Genomic DNA, 13053 nt, shown 5'->3' with positions numbered 1-13053 from the left:
AAAAAATAAGAAAAAAGAAAAATGGAGAGAAACAAATCAGTGCAGCAAAGGGTTTTGAAAGTAGCCGGGTACGTGTACAATTCTTCAATTATATCTCCTCCAGACAGAAAGAGAGTATAAAGAGCTACGATGAAGTTTCCCAGGAGACGTAAAAATCTTGCAGCACCTGGTATTTCCAGGAGGTCACCCATCGAAGTACTGACCAGGCCCTGCCCCATTTAGCTTCCGAGATCTGACGAGATCGTGCGCATTCAGGATGGTGTGGCCGCAAGCCGAGAGGCCTGGCTGCATGATGTCTCTTAATGGCTGGCGGGTATTGACGGAACTTCCAGCAAAAAAAAAAAAAAAAAAAAAAAAAAAGAAAAAGAAAAATGGAGGGAAAAATATCAGTGCAGTAATGGGTTTTGAAAGTAGCCGGGTACGTGTACAATTCTTCAATTATATCTCCTCCAGACAGAAAGAGAGTATTAAGAGCTACGATGAAGTTACCCAGGAGACGTAAAAAGCTTGCAGCACCTGGCATTTCCAGGAGGTCACCCATCCAAGTACTGACCAGGCCCTGCCCCGTTTAAATTCCAAGATCTGATGAGATCGGGGGCGTTCAGGACGGTGTGGCTGCAAGCCAAGAGGCCGGGCTGCATGATGTCTCTTAATGGTTGGCGGGTTTTGACGGAACATCCAGCAAAAAAAAAAAAGAGAAATGGAGGGAGAAATACCAGTGCAGCAAAGGGTGTTGAAAGTAGCCGGGTACGTGTACAATTCTTCAATTATATCTCCTGCAGACAGAAAGAGAGTATTAAGAGCTACGATGAAGTTACCCAGGAGACGTAAAAAGCTTGCAGCACCTGGTATTTCTAGGAGGTCAGCCATCCAAGTACTGACCAGGCCCTGCCCCGTTTAGCTTCCGAGATCTTACGAGATCGGGCGCATTCAGGACGGTGTGGCCACAAGCCGAGAGGCCTGGCTGCATGATGTCTCTTAAAGGTTGGCGGGTATTGACGGAACTTCCAGCAAAAAAAAAAAAAAAAAAAAAAAAAGAAAAATGGATGGAAAAATATCAGTGCAGCAAAGGGTGTTGACAGTAGCTGGGTACGTGTACAATACTTCAATTATGTCTCCTCCAGACAGAAAGAGAGTTTTAAGAGCTACGATGAAGTTACCCAGGAGACGTAAAAAGCTTGCAGCACCTGGTATTTCTAGGAGGTCAGCCATCCAAGTACTGACCAGGCCCTGCCCCGTTTAGCTTCCGAGATCTTACGAGATCGGGCGCATTCAGGACGGTGTGGCCACAAGCCGAGAGGCCTGGCTGCATGATGTCTCTTAAAGGTTGGCGGATATTGACGAACTTCCAGCAAAAAAAAAAAAGAAAAATGGAGGGAAAAATATCAGTGCAGCAAAGGCTGTTGAAAGTAGCCGGGTACGTGTACAATTCTTCAATAATATCTCCTCCAGACTGAAAGAGAGTATTAAGAGCTACGATGAAGTTACCAAGGAGACGTAAAAAGCTTGCAGCACCTGGTATTTCCAGGAGGTCACCCAACCAAGTACTGACCAGACCCTGCCCCGTTTAGCTTCCGAGATATGATGAGATCAGGCGCGTTCAGGACGGTGTGGCCGCAAGCCGAGAGGCCTGGCTGCATGATGTCTCTTAAAGGCTGGCAAGTATTGACGGAACTTCCAGCAAAAAAAAAAAAAAAAAAAAATAGAAAAAGGGAGGGAAAAATATCAGTGCAGCAAAGGGTGTTGAAAGTAGCCGGGTACGTGTACAATTCTTCAATTATATCTCCTCCAGACAGAAAGAGAGAATTAAGAGCTACGATAAAGTTACCCAGGAGACGTAAAAGCTTGCAGCACCAGGTATTTCCAGGAGGTCTCCCATCCAAGTACTGACCAGGCCCTGCCCCATTCAGTTTCCGAGATCTGACGAGATCGGGCGCGTTCAGGATGGTGTGGCCGCAAGCCGAGATCCTGGCTGCATGATGTCTCTTAAAGGCTGGCGGGTATTGACGGAACTGCCAGCAAAAAAAAAAAAGAGAAATGGAGGGAGAAATACCAGTGCAGCAAAGGGTGTTGAAAGTAGCTGGGTACGTGTACAATACTTCAATTATATCTCTTCCAGACAGATAGAGAGTATTAAGAGCTACGATGAAGTTACACAGGAGACGTAAAAAGCTTGCAGCACCAGGTATTTCCAGGAGGTCTCACATTCAAGTACTGACCAGGTCCTGCCCCGTTTAGCTTCCGAGATCTGACGAGATCGGGCGCGTTCAGGATGGTGTGGCCGCAAGCCGAGACGCCTGGCTGCATGATGTCTCTTAAAGGCTGGCGGGTATTGACGGAACAGCCAGCAAAAAAAAAAAGAAAAATAGAGGGAAAAATACCAGTGCAGCAAAGGCTGTTGAAAGTAGCTGGGTACATGTACAATTCCTCAATTATAACACCTCCAGACAGATAGAGAGTATTAAGAGCTACGATGAAGTTTCCCAGGAGACGTTAAAAGCTTGCAGCACCAGGTATTTCCTGGAGGTCTCCCATCCAAGTACTGATCAGGCCCTGCCCCGTTTAGCTTCCGAGATCTGACGAGATCGGGCGCTTTCAGGACAATGTGGCCGCAAGCCAAGAGGCCTGGCTGCATGATGTCTCTTAAAGGCTGGCGGGTATTGACGGAACTTCCAGCAAAAAAAAAAAAAAAAAAAAAAAGAAAAAGAAAAATGGAGGGAAAAATATCAGTGCTGTAATGGGTTTTGAAAGTAGCCGGGTACGTGTACAATTCTTCAATTATATCTCCTCCAGACAGAAAGAGAGTATTAAGAGCTACGATGAAGTTACCCAGGAGACGTAAAAAGCTTGCAGCACCTGGCATTTCCAGGAGGTCACCCATCCATGTACTGACCAGGCCCTGCCCCGTTTAAATTCCAAGATCTGATGAGATCGGGGGCGTTCAGGACGGTGTGGCTGCAAGCCGAGAGGCCTGACTGCATGATGTCTCTTAATGGTTGGCGGGTTGTGACGGAACATCCAGCAAATAAAAAAAAAGAGAAATGGTGGTAAAAATATCAGTGCAGCAAAGGGTGTTGAAAGTAGCCAGGTACGTGTACAATTCTTCAATTATATCTCCTCCAGATTGAAAGAGAGTATTAAGAGCTACGATGAAGTTACACAGGAGACGTAAAAAGCTTGCAGCACCTGGTATTTCCAGGAGGAAACCCATCCAAGTACTGACCAGGCCCTGCCCCGTTTGGCTTCCGAGATCTGACGAGATCGGGCGCGTTCAGGACGGTGTGGCCGCAAGCCAAGATGCCTGGCGGCATGATGTCTCTTAAAGGCTGGCGGGTATTGACGGAACAGCCAGCAAAAAAAAAAAGAGAAATGGAGGGAAAAATATCAGTGCAGCTAAGGCTGTTGAAAGTAGCCGGGTACGTGTACAACTCTTCAATTATATCTCCTCCAGACAGAAAGAGAGAATTAAGAGCTACGATGAAGTTACCCAGGAGACGTAAAAAGTTTGCAGCACCTCGTATTTCCAGAAGGTCACCCATAAAAGTACTGACCAGGCCCTGCCCCGTTTAAATTCTGAGATCTGACGAGATCGGGCGCGTTCAGGACGGTGTGGCCGCAAGCCGAGAGGCCTGGCTGCATGATGTCTCTTAATGGCTGGCGGGTATTGACAGAACTTCCAGCAAAAAAAAAAAAAAAAAAAAAAGAAAAAGAAAAATGGAGGGAAAAATATCAGTGCAGTAATGGGTTTTGAAAGTAGCCGGGTACGTGTACAATTCTTCAATTATATCTCCTCCGGACAGAAAGAGAGTATTAAGAGCTACGATGAAGTTACCCAGGAGACGTAAAAAGCTTGCAGCACCTGGCATTTCTAGGAGGTCACCCATCCAAGTACTGACCAGGCCCTGCCCCGTTTAAATTCCAAGATCTGATGAGATCGGGGGCGTTCAGGACGGTGTGGCTGCAAGCCAAGAGGCCTGGCTGCATGATGTCTCTTAATGGTTGGCGGGTTTTGACGGAACATCCAGCAAATAAAAAAAAAGAGAAATGGTGGTAAAAATATCAGTGCAGCAAAGGGTGTTGAAAGTAGCCAGGTACGTGTACAATTCTTCAATTATATCTCCTCCAGACTGAAAGAGAGTATTAAGAGCTACGATGAAGTTACCCAGGAGACGTAAAAAGCTTTCAGCACCTGGTATTTCCAGGAGGACACCCATCCAAGTACTGACCAGGCCCTGCCCCACTCAGTTTCCGAGATCTTACGAGATCGGACGCGTTCAGGACGGTGTGGCCGCAAGCCGAGATGCCTGGCTGCATGATGTCTCTTAAAGGCTGGCGGGTATTGACGGAACTGCCAGCAATAAAAAAAAGAGAAATGGAGGGAGAAATACCAGTGCAGCAAAGGGTGTTGAAAGTAGCCGGGTACGTGTACAATACTTGAATTATATCTCCTCCAGACAGAAAAAGAGTATTAAGAGCTACGATGAAGTTACCCAGGAGACGTAAAAGCTTGCAGCACCAGGTATTTCCAGGAGGTCTCACATTCAAGTACTGACCAGGTCCTGCCCCGTTTAGCTTCCGAGATCTGACGAGATCGGGCGCGTTCAGGATGGTGTGGCCGCAAGCCGAGACGCCTGGCTGCATGATGTCTCTTAAAGGCTGGCGGGTATTGACGGAACTGCCAGCAAAAAAAAAAAAGAAAAGTAGAGGGAAAAATACCAGTGCAGCAAAGGCTGATGAAAGTAGCCGGGTACGTGTACAATTCCTCAATTATAACACCTCCAGACAGATAGAGAGTATTAAGAGCTACGATTAAGTTTCCCAGGAGACGTAAAAAGCTTGCAGCACCAGGTATTTCCTGGAGGTCTCCCATCCAAGTACTGACCAGGCCCTGCCCCGTTTAGCTTCCGAGATCTAACGAGATCAGGCGCGTTCAGGACAATGTGGCCGCAAGCCAAGAGGCCTGGCTGCATGATGTCTCTTAAAGGCTGGTGGGTATTGACGGAACTTCCAGCAAAAAAAAAAAAAAAAAAAAAGAAAAATAGAGGGAAAAATACCAGTGCAGCAAAGGGTGTTGAAAGTAGCCGGGTACGTGTACAATTCTTCAATTATATATTCTCCAGACAGAAAGAGAGTATTAAGAGCTACGATGAAGTTCCCCAGGAGACGTAAAAAGCTGGCAGCACCTGGTATTTCCAGACGATCTCCCATCCAAGTACTGACCAGGTCCTGTCCCGTTTAGTTTCCGAGATCTTCCGAGATCGGGCGCGTTCAGGACTGTGTGTCCGCAAGCCGAGAGGCCTGGTTGCATGATGTCTCTTAAAGGCTGGCGGATATTGACGGAACTTCCAGAAATAATAATAAAGAAAAAGAAAAATGGAGGGAAAAATATCAGTGCAGCAATGGGTGTTGAAAGTAACCGGGTACGTGTACAATACTTCAATTATATCTCCTCCAGACAGAAAGAGAGTATTAAGAGCTACGATAAACTTACCCAGCAGACGTAAAAAGCTTGCAGCACCTGGTATTTCCAGGAGGTCTCCCATCCAAGTACTGACCAGGCCCTGCCCCATTCAGTTTCCGAGATCTGACGAGATCGGGCGCGTTCAGGATGGTGTGGCCGCAAGCCGAGATCCTGGCTGCATGATGTCTCTTAAAGGCAGGTGGGTATTGACGGAACTGCCAGCAAAAAAAAAAAAGAGAAATGGAGGGAAAAATAACAGTGCAGCAAAGGTTGTTGAAAGTAGCTGGGTACGTGTACAATACTTGAATTATATCTCCTCCAGACAGAAAGAGAGTATTAAGAGCTACGATGAAGTTACCCAGGTGACGTAAAAAGCTTGCAGCACCTGGTATTTCTAGGAGGTCTCCCATCCAAGTACTGACCAGGCCATGCCCCGTTTAGCTTCCGAGATCTGACGAGACGGGGTGCGTCCAGGACGGTGTAGCCGCAAGCCGAAAGGCCTGGCTGCATGATGTCTCTTAAAGGCTGACGGGTGTTGACGGAACTTCCAGCAAATAAAAAAAGAAAAATGGAGGGAAAAATATCAGTTCAGCAAAGGGTGTTGAAAGTAGCCGGGTACGTGTACATTTCTTCAATTATATCTCCTCCAGACAGAAAGAGAGTATTAAGATCTACGATGATGTTACCCAGGAGACGTATAAAGCTTGCAGCACCTGGTATTTCCAGGAGGTCACCCATCGAAGTACTGACCAGGCCCTGCCCTGTATAGCTTCCGAGATCTGATGAGATCGGTCGCGTTCAGGACGGCATGGCCGCAAGCCGAGACACCTGGCAGCATGATGTCTCTTAAAGGCGGGCGGGATTTGACGGACCTTCCAGCAAAAAAAAAAAGAAAAAAGAAAAATGGAGGGAAAAATATCAGTGCAGCAAAGGGTGTTGAAAGTTGCCGGGTACGTGTACATTTCTTCAATTGTATCTTCTCCTGACAGAAAGAGAGTATTAAGAGCTACGATGAAGTTACCCAGGAGACGTAAAAAGTTTGCAGTACCTAGTTTTTCCAGGAGGTCACCAATCCAAATACTGACCAGGTCCTGCCACGTTTTGCTTCCTAGATCTGACAAGATCGGGCGCGTTCAGGACGGTGTGGCCGCAAGCCAAAAAGCCTGGCTGCATGATGTCTCTTAAAGGCTGGCGGGTATTGACGGAACTTCCAGCAAAAAAAAGAAAAATGGAGGGAAAAATACCAGTGCAGCAAATGGTGTTGAAAGTAGCCGGGTACGTGTACAAATCCTCAATTATAACACCTCCAGACAGAAAGAGAGTATTAAGAGCTACAATGAAGTTACTCAGGAGACTAAAAAGCTTGCAGCACCAGGTATTTCCAGAAGGTCTCCCATCCAAGTACTGACCAGGTCTTGCCCCGTTTAGCTTCCGAGATCTGATGAGATCGGGCGCGTTCAGGACGGTGTGGCCGCAAACCTAGAGGGCTGGCTGCATGATGTCTCTAAAAGGCTGGCGGGTATTGACGGAACATCCAAGAAAATTTAAAAAAAAAAAAATAGAAAAATGGAGGGAAAAATATCAGTGCAGGAAAGGGTGTTGAATGTAGCCGGGTACATGTACAATACTTCAATTATATCTCCTCCAGACAGAAAGAGAGTATTAAGAGCTACGATGAAGTTACCCAAGTGACGAAAAAAGCTTGCAGCACCTGGTATTTCCAGGAGGTCACCCATCCAAATACTGACCAGGCCCTGCCCCGTTTAGCTTCCGAGATCTGACGAGATCGTGCGCATTCAGGATGGTGTGGCCACAAGCCGAGATGCCTGGATGTATGAAGTCTCTTAAAGGCTGGAGGATATTGACAGAACTTCCAGCAAAATAAAGAAGAAAAAAGAAAAATGGAGGGAAAAATATCAGTGCAGCAAAGGGAGTTGAAAGTAGCCGGGTACGTGTACAATTCTTCAATTATATCTCCTCCAGACAGAAAGAGAGTATTAAGAGCTATGATGAAGTTACCCAGGAGACGTAAGAAGCTTGCAGCACCTGGTATTTCCAGGAGGTCTCCCATCCAAGTACAGAATAGACACTGCCCCGTTTAGCTTCCGAGATCTGATGAGATTGGGCGCGTTCAGGACGGTGTGGCCGCAAACCAAAAGGCCTGGCTGCATGATGTCTCTTAAAGGCTGGCGGGTATTGACGGAACTGCCAGCAAAAAAAATAAGAAAAAAGAAAAATGGAGAGAAACAAATCAGTGCAGCAAAGGGTTTTGAAAGTAGCCGGGTACGTGTACAATTCTTCAATTATATCTCCTCCAGACAGAAAGAGAGTATAAAGAGCTACGATGAAGTTTCCCAGGAGACGTAAAAATCTTGCAGCACCTGGTATTTCCAGGAGGTCACCCATCGAAGTACTGACCAGGCCCTGCCCCATTTAGCTTCCGAGATCTGACGAGATCGTGCGCATTCAGGATGGTGTGGCCGCAAGCCGAGAGGCCTGGCTGCATGATGTCTCTTAATGGCTGGCGGGTATTGACGGAACTTCCAGCAAAAAAAAAAAAAAAAAAAAAAAAAGAAAAAGAAAAATATCAGTGCAGTAATGGGTTTTGAAAGTAGCCGGGTACGTGTACAATTCTTCAATTATATCTCCTCCAGACAGAAAGAGAGTATTAAGAGCTACGATGAAGTTACCCAGGAGACGTAAAAAGCTTGCAGCACCTGGCATTTCCAGGAGGTCACCCATCCAAGTACTGACCAGGCCCTGCCCCGTTTAAATTCCAAGATCTGATGAGATCGGGGGCGTTCAGGACGGTGTGGCTGCAAGCCAAGAGGCCGGGCTGCATGATGTCTCTTAATGGTTGGCGGGTTTTGACGGAACATCCAGCAAAAAAAAAAAAGAGAAATGGAGGGAGAAATACCAGTGCAGCAAAGGGTGTTGAAAGTAGCCGGGTACGTGTACAATTCTTCAATTATATCTCCTGCAGACAGAAAGAGAGTATTAAGAGCTACGATGAAGTTACCCAGGAGACGTAAAAAGCTTGCAGCACCTGGTATTTCTAGGAGGTCAGCCATCCAAGTACTGACCAGGCCCTGCCCCGTTTAGCTTCCGAGATCTTACGAGATCGGGCGCATTCAGGACGGTGTGGCCACAAGCCGAGAGGCCTGGCTGCATGATGTCTCTTAAAGGTTGGCGGGTATTGACGGAACTTCCAGCAAAAAAAAAAAAAAAAAAAAAAAAAGAAAAATGGATGGAAAAATATCAGTGCAGCAAAGGGTGTTGACAGTAGCTGGGTACGTGTACAATACTTCAATTATGTCTCCTCCAGACAGAAAGAGAGTTTTAAGAGCTACGATGAAGTTACCAAGGAGACGTAAAAAGCTTGCAGCACCTGGTATTTCTAGGAGGTCAGCCATCCAAGTACTGACCAGGCCCTGCCCCGTTTAGCTTCCGAGATCTTACGAGATCGGGCGCATTCAGGACGGTGTGGCCACAAGCCGAGAGGCCTGGCTGCATGATGTCTCTTAAAGGTTGGCGGATATTGACGAACTTCCAGCAAAAAAAAAAAAGAAAAATGGAGGGAAAAATATCAGTGCAGCAAAGGCTGTTGAAAGTAGCCGGGTACGTGTACAATTCTTCAATAATATCTCCTCCAGACTGAAAGAGAGTATTAAGAGCTACGATGAAGTTACCCAGGAGACGTAAAAAGCTTGCAGCACCTGGTATTTCATGGAGGTCACCCAACCAAGTACTGACCAGACCCTGCCCCGTTTAGCTTCCGAGATATGATGAGATCAGGCGCGTTCAGGACGGTGTGGCCGCAAGCCGAGAGGCCTGGCTGCATGATGTCTCTTAAAGGCTGGCAAGTATTGACGGAACTTCCAGCAAAAAAAAAAAAAAAAAAAATAGAAAAAGGGAGGGAAAAACATCAGTTCAGGAAAGGGTGTTGAAAGTAGCTGGGTACGTGTACAATACTTCAATTATATCTCTTCCAGACAGATAGAGAGTATTAAGAGCTACGATGAAGTTACACAGGAGACGTAAAAAGCTTGCAGCACCTGGTATTTCCAGGAGGAAACCCATCCAAGTACTGACCAGGCCCTGCCCCGTTTGGCTTCCGAGATCTGACGAGATCGGGCGCGTTCAGGACGGTGTGGCCGCAAGCCAAGATGCCTGGCGGCATGATGTCTCTTAAAGGCTGGCGGGTATTGACGGAACAGCCAGCAAAAAAAAAAAGAGAAATGGAGGGAAAAATATCAGTGCAGCTAAGGCTGTTGAAAGTAGCCGGGTACGTGTACAACTCTTCAATTATATCTCCTCCAGACAGAAAGAGAGAATTAAGAGCTACGATGAAGTTACCCAGGAGACGTAAAAAGTTTGCAGCACCTCGTATTTCCAGAAGGTCACCCATAAAAGTACTGACCAGGCCCTGCCCCGTTTAAATTCTGAGATCTGACGAGATCGGGCGCGTTCAGGACGGTGTGGCCGCAAGCCGAGAGGCCTGGCTGCATGATGTCTCTTAATGGCTGGCGGGTATTGACAGAACTTCCAGCAAAAAAAAAAAAAAAAAAAAAAGAAAAAGAAAAATGGAGGGAAAAATATCAGTGCAGTAATGGGTTTTGAAAGTAGCCGGGTACGTGTACAATTCTTCAATTATATCTCCTCCGGACAGAAAGAGAGTATTAAGAGCTACGATGAAGTTACCCAGGAGACGTAAAAAGCTTGCAGCACCTGGCATTTCTAGGAGGTCACCCATCCAAGTACTGACCAGGCCCTGCCCCGTTTAAATTCCAAGATCTGATGAGATCGGGGGCGTTCAGGACGGTGTGGCTGCAAGCCAAGAGGCCTGGCGGCATGATGTGTCTTAAAGGCTGGCGGGTATTGATGGAACTTCCAGCAAAAAACAAAAGAAAAAAGAAAAATGGAGGGAAAAATATCAGTGCAGTAATGGGTTTTGAAAGTAGCCGGGTACGTGTACAATTCTTCAATTATATCTCCTCCAGACAGATAGAGAGTATTAAGAGCTACGATAAAGTTACCCAGGAGACGTAAAAGCTTGCAGCACCAGGTATTTCCAGGAGGTCTCCCATCCAAGTACTGACCAGGCCCTGCCCCATTCAGTTTCCGAGATCTGACGAGATCGGGCGCGTTCAGGATGGTGTGGCCGCAAGCCGAGATCCTGGCTGCATGATGTCTCTTAAAGGCTGGCGGGTATTGACGGAACTGCCAGCAAAAAAAAAAAAGAGAAATGGAGGGAGAAATACCAGTGCAGCAAAGGTTGTTGAAAGTAGCCGGGTACGTGTACAATACTTGAATTATATCTCCTCCAGACAGAAAGAGAGTATTAAGAGCTACGATGAAGTTACCCAGGTGACGTAAAAAGCTTGCAGCACCTGGTATTTCTAGGAGGTCTCCCATCCAAGTACTGACCAGGCCCTGCCCCGTTTAGCTTCCGAGATCTGACGAGATCGGGCGCATTCAGGACGGTGTGGCCACAAGCCGAGAGGCCTGGCTGCATGATGTCTCTTAAAGGTTGGCGGGTATTGACGGAACTTCCAGCAAAAAAAAAAAAAAGAAAAATGGATGGAAAAATATCAGTGCAGCAAAGGGTGTTGACAGTAGCTGGGTACATGTACAATACTTCAATTATATCTCTTCCAGACACATAGAGAGTATTAAGAGCTACGATGAAGTTACCCAGGAGTTGTAAAAGCTTGCAGCACCAGGTATTTCCAGGAGGTCTCACATTCAAGTACTGACCAGGTCCTGCCCCGTTTAGCTTCCGAGATCTGACGAGATCGGGCGCGTTCAGGATGGTGTGGCCGCAAGCCGAGACGCCTGGCTGCATGATGTCTCTTAAAGGCTGGCGGGTATTGACGGAACTGCCAGCAAAAAAAAAAAAAGAGAAATGGTGGTAAAAATATCAGTGCAGCAAAGGGTGTTGAAAGTAGCGAGGTACGTGTACAATTCTTCAATTATATCTCCTCCAGATTGAAAGAGAGTATTAAGAGCTACGATGAAGTTACACAGGAGACGTAAAAAGCTTGCAGCACCTGGTATTTCCAGGAGGAAACCCATCCAAGTACTGACCAGGCCCTGCCCCGTTTGGCTTCCGAGATCTGACGAGATCGGGCGCGTTCAGGACGGTGTGGCCGCAAGCCAAGATGCCTGGCGGCATGATGTCTCTTAAAGGCTGGCGGGTATTGACGGAACAGCCAGCAAAAAAAAAAAAGAGAAATGGAGGGAAAAATATCAGTGCAGCTAAGGCTGTTGAAAGTAGCCGGGTACGTGTACAACTCTTCAATTATATCTCCTCCAGACAGAAAGAGAGAATTAAGAGCTACGATGAAGTTACCCAGGAGACGTAAAAAGTTTGCAGCACCTCGTATTTCCAGAAGGTCACCCATAAAAGTACTGACCAGGCCCTGCCCCGTTTAAATTCTGAGATCTGACGAGATCGGGCGCGTTCAGGACGGTGTGGCCGCAAGCCGAGAGGCCTGGCTGCATGATGTCTCTTAATGGCTGGCGGGTATTGACAGAACTTCCAGCAAAAAAAAAAAAAAAAAAAAAAAGAAAAAGAAGAATGGAGGGAAAAATATCAGTGCAGTAATGGGTTTTGAAAGTAGCCGGGTACGTGTACAATTCTTCAATTATATCTCCTCCAGACAGAAAGAGAGTATTAAGAGCTACGATGAAGTTACCCAGGAGACGTAAAAAGCTTGCAGCACCTGGCATTTCTAGGAGGTCACCCATCCAAGTACTGACCAGGCCCTGCCCCGTTTAAATTCCAAGATCTGATGAGATCGGGGGCGTTCAGGACGGTGTGGCTGCAAGCCGAGAGGCCTGGCTACATGATGTCTCTTAAAGGCTGGCGGATATTGACGGAACTTCCAGCAAAAAAATAAAATAAAAAGAAAAATGGAGGGAAAAATATCAGTGCAGCAATGGGTGTTGAAAGTAGCCTAGTACGTGTACAATTCTTCAATTATATCTCCTCCAGACAGAAAGAGAGTATTAAGAGCTACGATGAAGTTACCCAGGAGACGTAAAAGGCTTGCAGCACCTGGTATTTCTCGGAGGTCTCCCATCCAAGTACTGACCAGGCCCTGCCCCGTTTAGCTTCCGAGATCTGACGAGATCGGGCGCGTTCAGGATGGTGTGGCCGCAAGCCAAGATGCCTGGCTGCATGATGTCTCTTAAAGGCTGGCGGGTATTGACGGAACTGCCAGCAAAAAAAAAAAAGAAAAATAGAGGGAAATATACCAGTGCAGCAAAGGGTGTTGAAAGTAGCCGGGTACGTGTACAATTCTTCAATTATATCTCCTGGAGACAGAAAGAGAGTATTAAGAGCTACGATGAAGTTACCCAGGAGACGTAAAAAGCTTGCAGCACCTGGTATTTCTAGGAGGTCTCCCATCCAAGTACTGACCAGGCCCTGCCCCGTTTAGCTTACGAGATCTGACGAGATCGGGCGCATTCAGGACGGTGTGGTCGCAAGCCGAGAGGCCTGGCTACATGATGTCTCTTAATGGCTGGCGGGTATTGACGGAACTTCCAGCAAAAAAAAAAAAAAAAAAAAAAGAAAAAGAAAAATG

The 13053-nt window shown here is 46.8% G+C and overlaps 9 non-coding genes and 30 pseudogenes across 9 annotated transcripts; all 39 read right to left on the bottom strand.

The window, feature by feature from the left end:
- Window positions 1-154: 154 nt before the first annotated feature.
- Window positions 155-273, bottom strand: LOC136760881 (uncharacterized; annotated as a pseudogene).
- A 231-nt stretch (window positions 274-504) lies between these two features.
- On the bottom strand, window positions 505-623 carry LOC136760709 (uncharacterized; annotated as a pseudogene).
- A 210-nt stretch (window positions 624-833) lies between these two features.
- On the bottom strand, window positions 834-952 carry LOC136760691 (uncharacterized; annotated as a pseudogene).
- Window positions 953-1175: 223 nt separating this feature from the next.
- On the bottom strand, window positions 1176-1294 carry LOC136760689 (uncharacterized; annotated as a pseudogene).
- Window positions 1295-1503: 209 nt separating this feature from the next.
- Window positions 1504-1622, bottom strand: LOC136761109 (uncharacterized; annotated as a pseudogene).
- Window positions 1623-1842: 220 nt separating this feature from the next.
- On the bottom strand, window positions 1843-1961 carry LOC136761018 (uncharacterized; annotated as a pseudogene).
- A 209-nt stretch (window positions 1962-2170) lies between these two features.
- Window positions 2171-2289, bottom strand: LOC136760795 (uncharacterized; annotated as a pseudogene).
- Window positions 2290-2498: 209 nt separating this feature from the next.
- LOC136762653 (5S ribosomal RNA) lies at window positions 2499-2617 on the bottom strand. Its single transcript, XR_010820847.1, has one exon. It is a non-coding gene; the product is annotated as a 5S ribosomal RNA (ribosomal RNA).
- A 227-nt stretch (window positions 2618-2844) lies between these two features.
- Window positions 2845-2963, bottom strand: LOC136761127 (uncharacterized; annotated as a pseudogene).
- A 211-nt stretch (window positions 2964-3174) lies between these two features.
- Window positions 3175-3293, bottom strand: LOC136762538 (5S ribosomal RNA). The gene has a single exon (XR_010820735.1). It is a non-coding gene; the product is annotated as a 5S ribosomal RNA (ribosomal RNA).
- A 209-nt stretch (window positions 3294-3502) lies between these two features.
- LOC136761769 (uncharacterized) lies at window positions 3503-3621 on the bottom strand (annotated as a pseudogene).
- A 226-nt stretch (window positions 3622-3847) lies between these two features.
- Window positions 3848-3966, bottom strand: LOC136760938 (uncharacterized; annotated as a pseudogene).
- A 211-nt stretch (window positions 3967-4177) lies between these two features.
- LOC136761991 (uncharacterized) lies at window positions 4178-4296 on the bottom strand (annotated as a pseudogene).
- A 208-nt stretch (window positions 4297-4504) lies between these two features.
- On the bottom strand, window positions 4505-4623 carry LOC136760794 (uncharacterized; annotated as a pseudogene).
- Window positions 4624-4833: 210 nt separating this feature from the next.
- On the bottom strand, window positions 4834-4952 carry LOC136760956 (uncharacterized; annotated as a pseudogene).
- A 219-nt stretch (window positions 4953-5171) lies between these two features.
- LOC136762190 (uncharacterized) lies at window positions 5172-5290 on the bottom strand (annotated as a pseudogene).
- A 216-nt stretch (window positions 5291-5506) lies between these two features.
- On the bottom strand, window positions 5507-5625 carry LOC136761001 (uncharacterized; annotated as a pseudogene).
- A 209-nt stretch (window positions 5626-5834) lies between these two features.
- LOC136761559 (uncharacterized) lies at window positions 5835-5953 on the bottom strand (annotated as a pseudogene).
- Window positions 5954-6162: 209 nt separating this feature from the next.
- Window positions 6163-6281, bottom strand: LOC136762606 (5S ribosomal RNA). The gene has a single exon (XR_010820800.1). It is a non-coding gene; the product is annotated as a 5S ribosomal RNA (ribosomal RNA).
- Window positions 6282-6497: 216 nt separating this feature from the next.
- Window positions 6498-6616, bottom strand: LOC136762223 (uncharacterized; annotated as a pseudogene).
- Window positions 6617-6821: 205 nt separating this feature from the next.
- Window positions 6822-6940, bottom strand: LOC136760638 (5S ribosomal RNA). The gene has a single exon (XR_010820257.1). It is a non-coding gene; the product is annotated as a 5S ribosomal RNA (ribosomal RNA).
- Window positions 6941-7160: 220 nt separating this feature from the next.
- LOC136761322 (5S ribosomal RNA) lies at window positions 7161-7279 on the bottom strand. The gene has a single exon (XR_010820344.1). It is a non-coding gene; the product is annotated as a 5S ribosomal RNA (ribosomal RNA).
- A 216-nt stretch (window positions 7280-7495) lies between these two features.
- On the bottom strand, window positions 7496-7614 carry LOC136761946 (uncharacterized; annotated as a pseudogene).
- A 216-nt stretch (window positions 7615-7830) lies between these two features.
- Window positions 7831-7949, bottom strand: LOC136760880 (uncharacterized; annotated as a pseudogene).
- Window positions 7950-8166: 217 nt separating this feature from the next.
- Window positions 8167-8285, bottom strand: LOC136760708 (uncharacterized; annotated as a pseudogene).
- A 210-nt stretch (window positions 8286-8495) lies between these two features.
- LOC136760688 (uncharacterized) lies at window positions 8496-8614 on the bottom strand (annotated as a pseudogene).
- Window positions 8615-8837: 223 nt separating this feature from the next.
- Window positions 8838-8956, bottom strand: LOC136760687 (uncharacterized; annotated as a pseudogene).
- A 209-nt stretch (window positions 8957-9165) lies between these two features.
- Window positions 9166-9284, bottom strand: LOC136761550 (uncharacterized; annotated as a pseudogene).
- Window positions 9285-9504: 220 nt separating this feature from the next.
- LOC136762537 (5S ribosomal RNA) lies at window positions 9505-9623 on the bottom strand. The gene has a single exon (XR_010820734.1). It is a non-coding gene; the product is annotated as a 5S ribosomal RNA (ribosomal RNA).
- A 209-nt stretch (window positions 9624-9832) lies between these two features.
- LOC136761768 (uncharacterized) lies at window positions 9833-9951 on the bottom strand (annotated as a pseudogene).
- Window positions 9952-10177: 226 nt separating this feature from the next.
- LOC136760936 (uncharacterized) lies at window positions 10178-10296 on the bottom strand (annotated as a pseudogene).
- Window positions 10297-10511: 215 nt separating this feature from the next.
- LOC136761017 (uncharacterized) lies at window positions 10512-10630 on the bottom strand (annotated as a pseudogene).
- Window positions 10631-10839: 209 nt separating this feature from the next.
- LOC136761986 (5S ribosomal RNA) lies at window positions 10840-10958 on the bottom strand. The gene has a single exon (XR_010820419.1). It is a non-coding gene; the product is annotated as a 5S ribosomal RNA (ribosomal RNA).
- Window positions 10959-11169: 211 nt separating this feature from the next.
- Window positions 11170-11288, bottom strand: LOC136760793 (uncharacterized; annotated as a pseudogene).
- A 211-nt stretch (window positions 11289-11499) lies between these two features.
- On the bottom strand, window positions 11500-11618 carry LOC136762536 (5S ribosomal RNA). The gene has a single exon (XR_010820733.1). It is a non-coding gene; the product is annotated as a 5S ribosomal RNA (ribosomal RNA).
- A 210-nt stretch (window positions 11619-11828) lies between these two features.
- LOC136761767 (uncharacterized) lies at window positions 11829-11947 on the bottom strand (annotated as a pseudogene).
- A 227-nt stretch (window positions 11948-12174) lies between these two features.
- Window positions 12175-12293, bottom strand: LOC136760935 (uncharacterized; annotated as a pseudogene).
- Window positions 12294-12509: 216 nt separating this feature from the next.
- On the bottom strand, window positions 12510-12628 carry LOC136762390 (5S ribosomal RNA). Its single transcript, XR_010820590.1, has one exon. It is a non-coding gene; the product is annotated as a 5S ribosomal RNA (ribosomal RNA).
- A 210-nt stretch (window positions 12629-12838) lies between these two features.
- LOC136760895 (uncharacterized) lies at window positions 12839-12957 on the bottom strand (annotated as a pseudogene).
- Window positions 12958-13053: the final 96 nt, after the last annotated feature.

Source organism: Amia ocellicauda, chromosome 10 (assembly GCF_036373705.1).
Source record: "Amia ocellicauda isolate fAmiCal2 chromosome 10, fAmiCal2.hap1, whole genome shotgun sequence".
Taxonomy (NCBI): Eukaryota; Metazoa; Chordata; class Actinopteri; order Amiiformes; family Amiidae; genus Amia; species Amia ocellicauda.
This window is presented reverse-complemented; position numbering and strand designations above follow the sequence as displayed.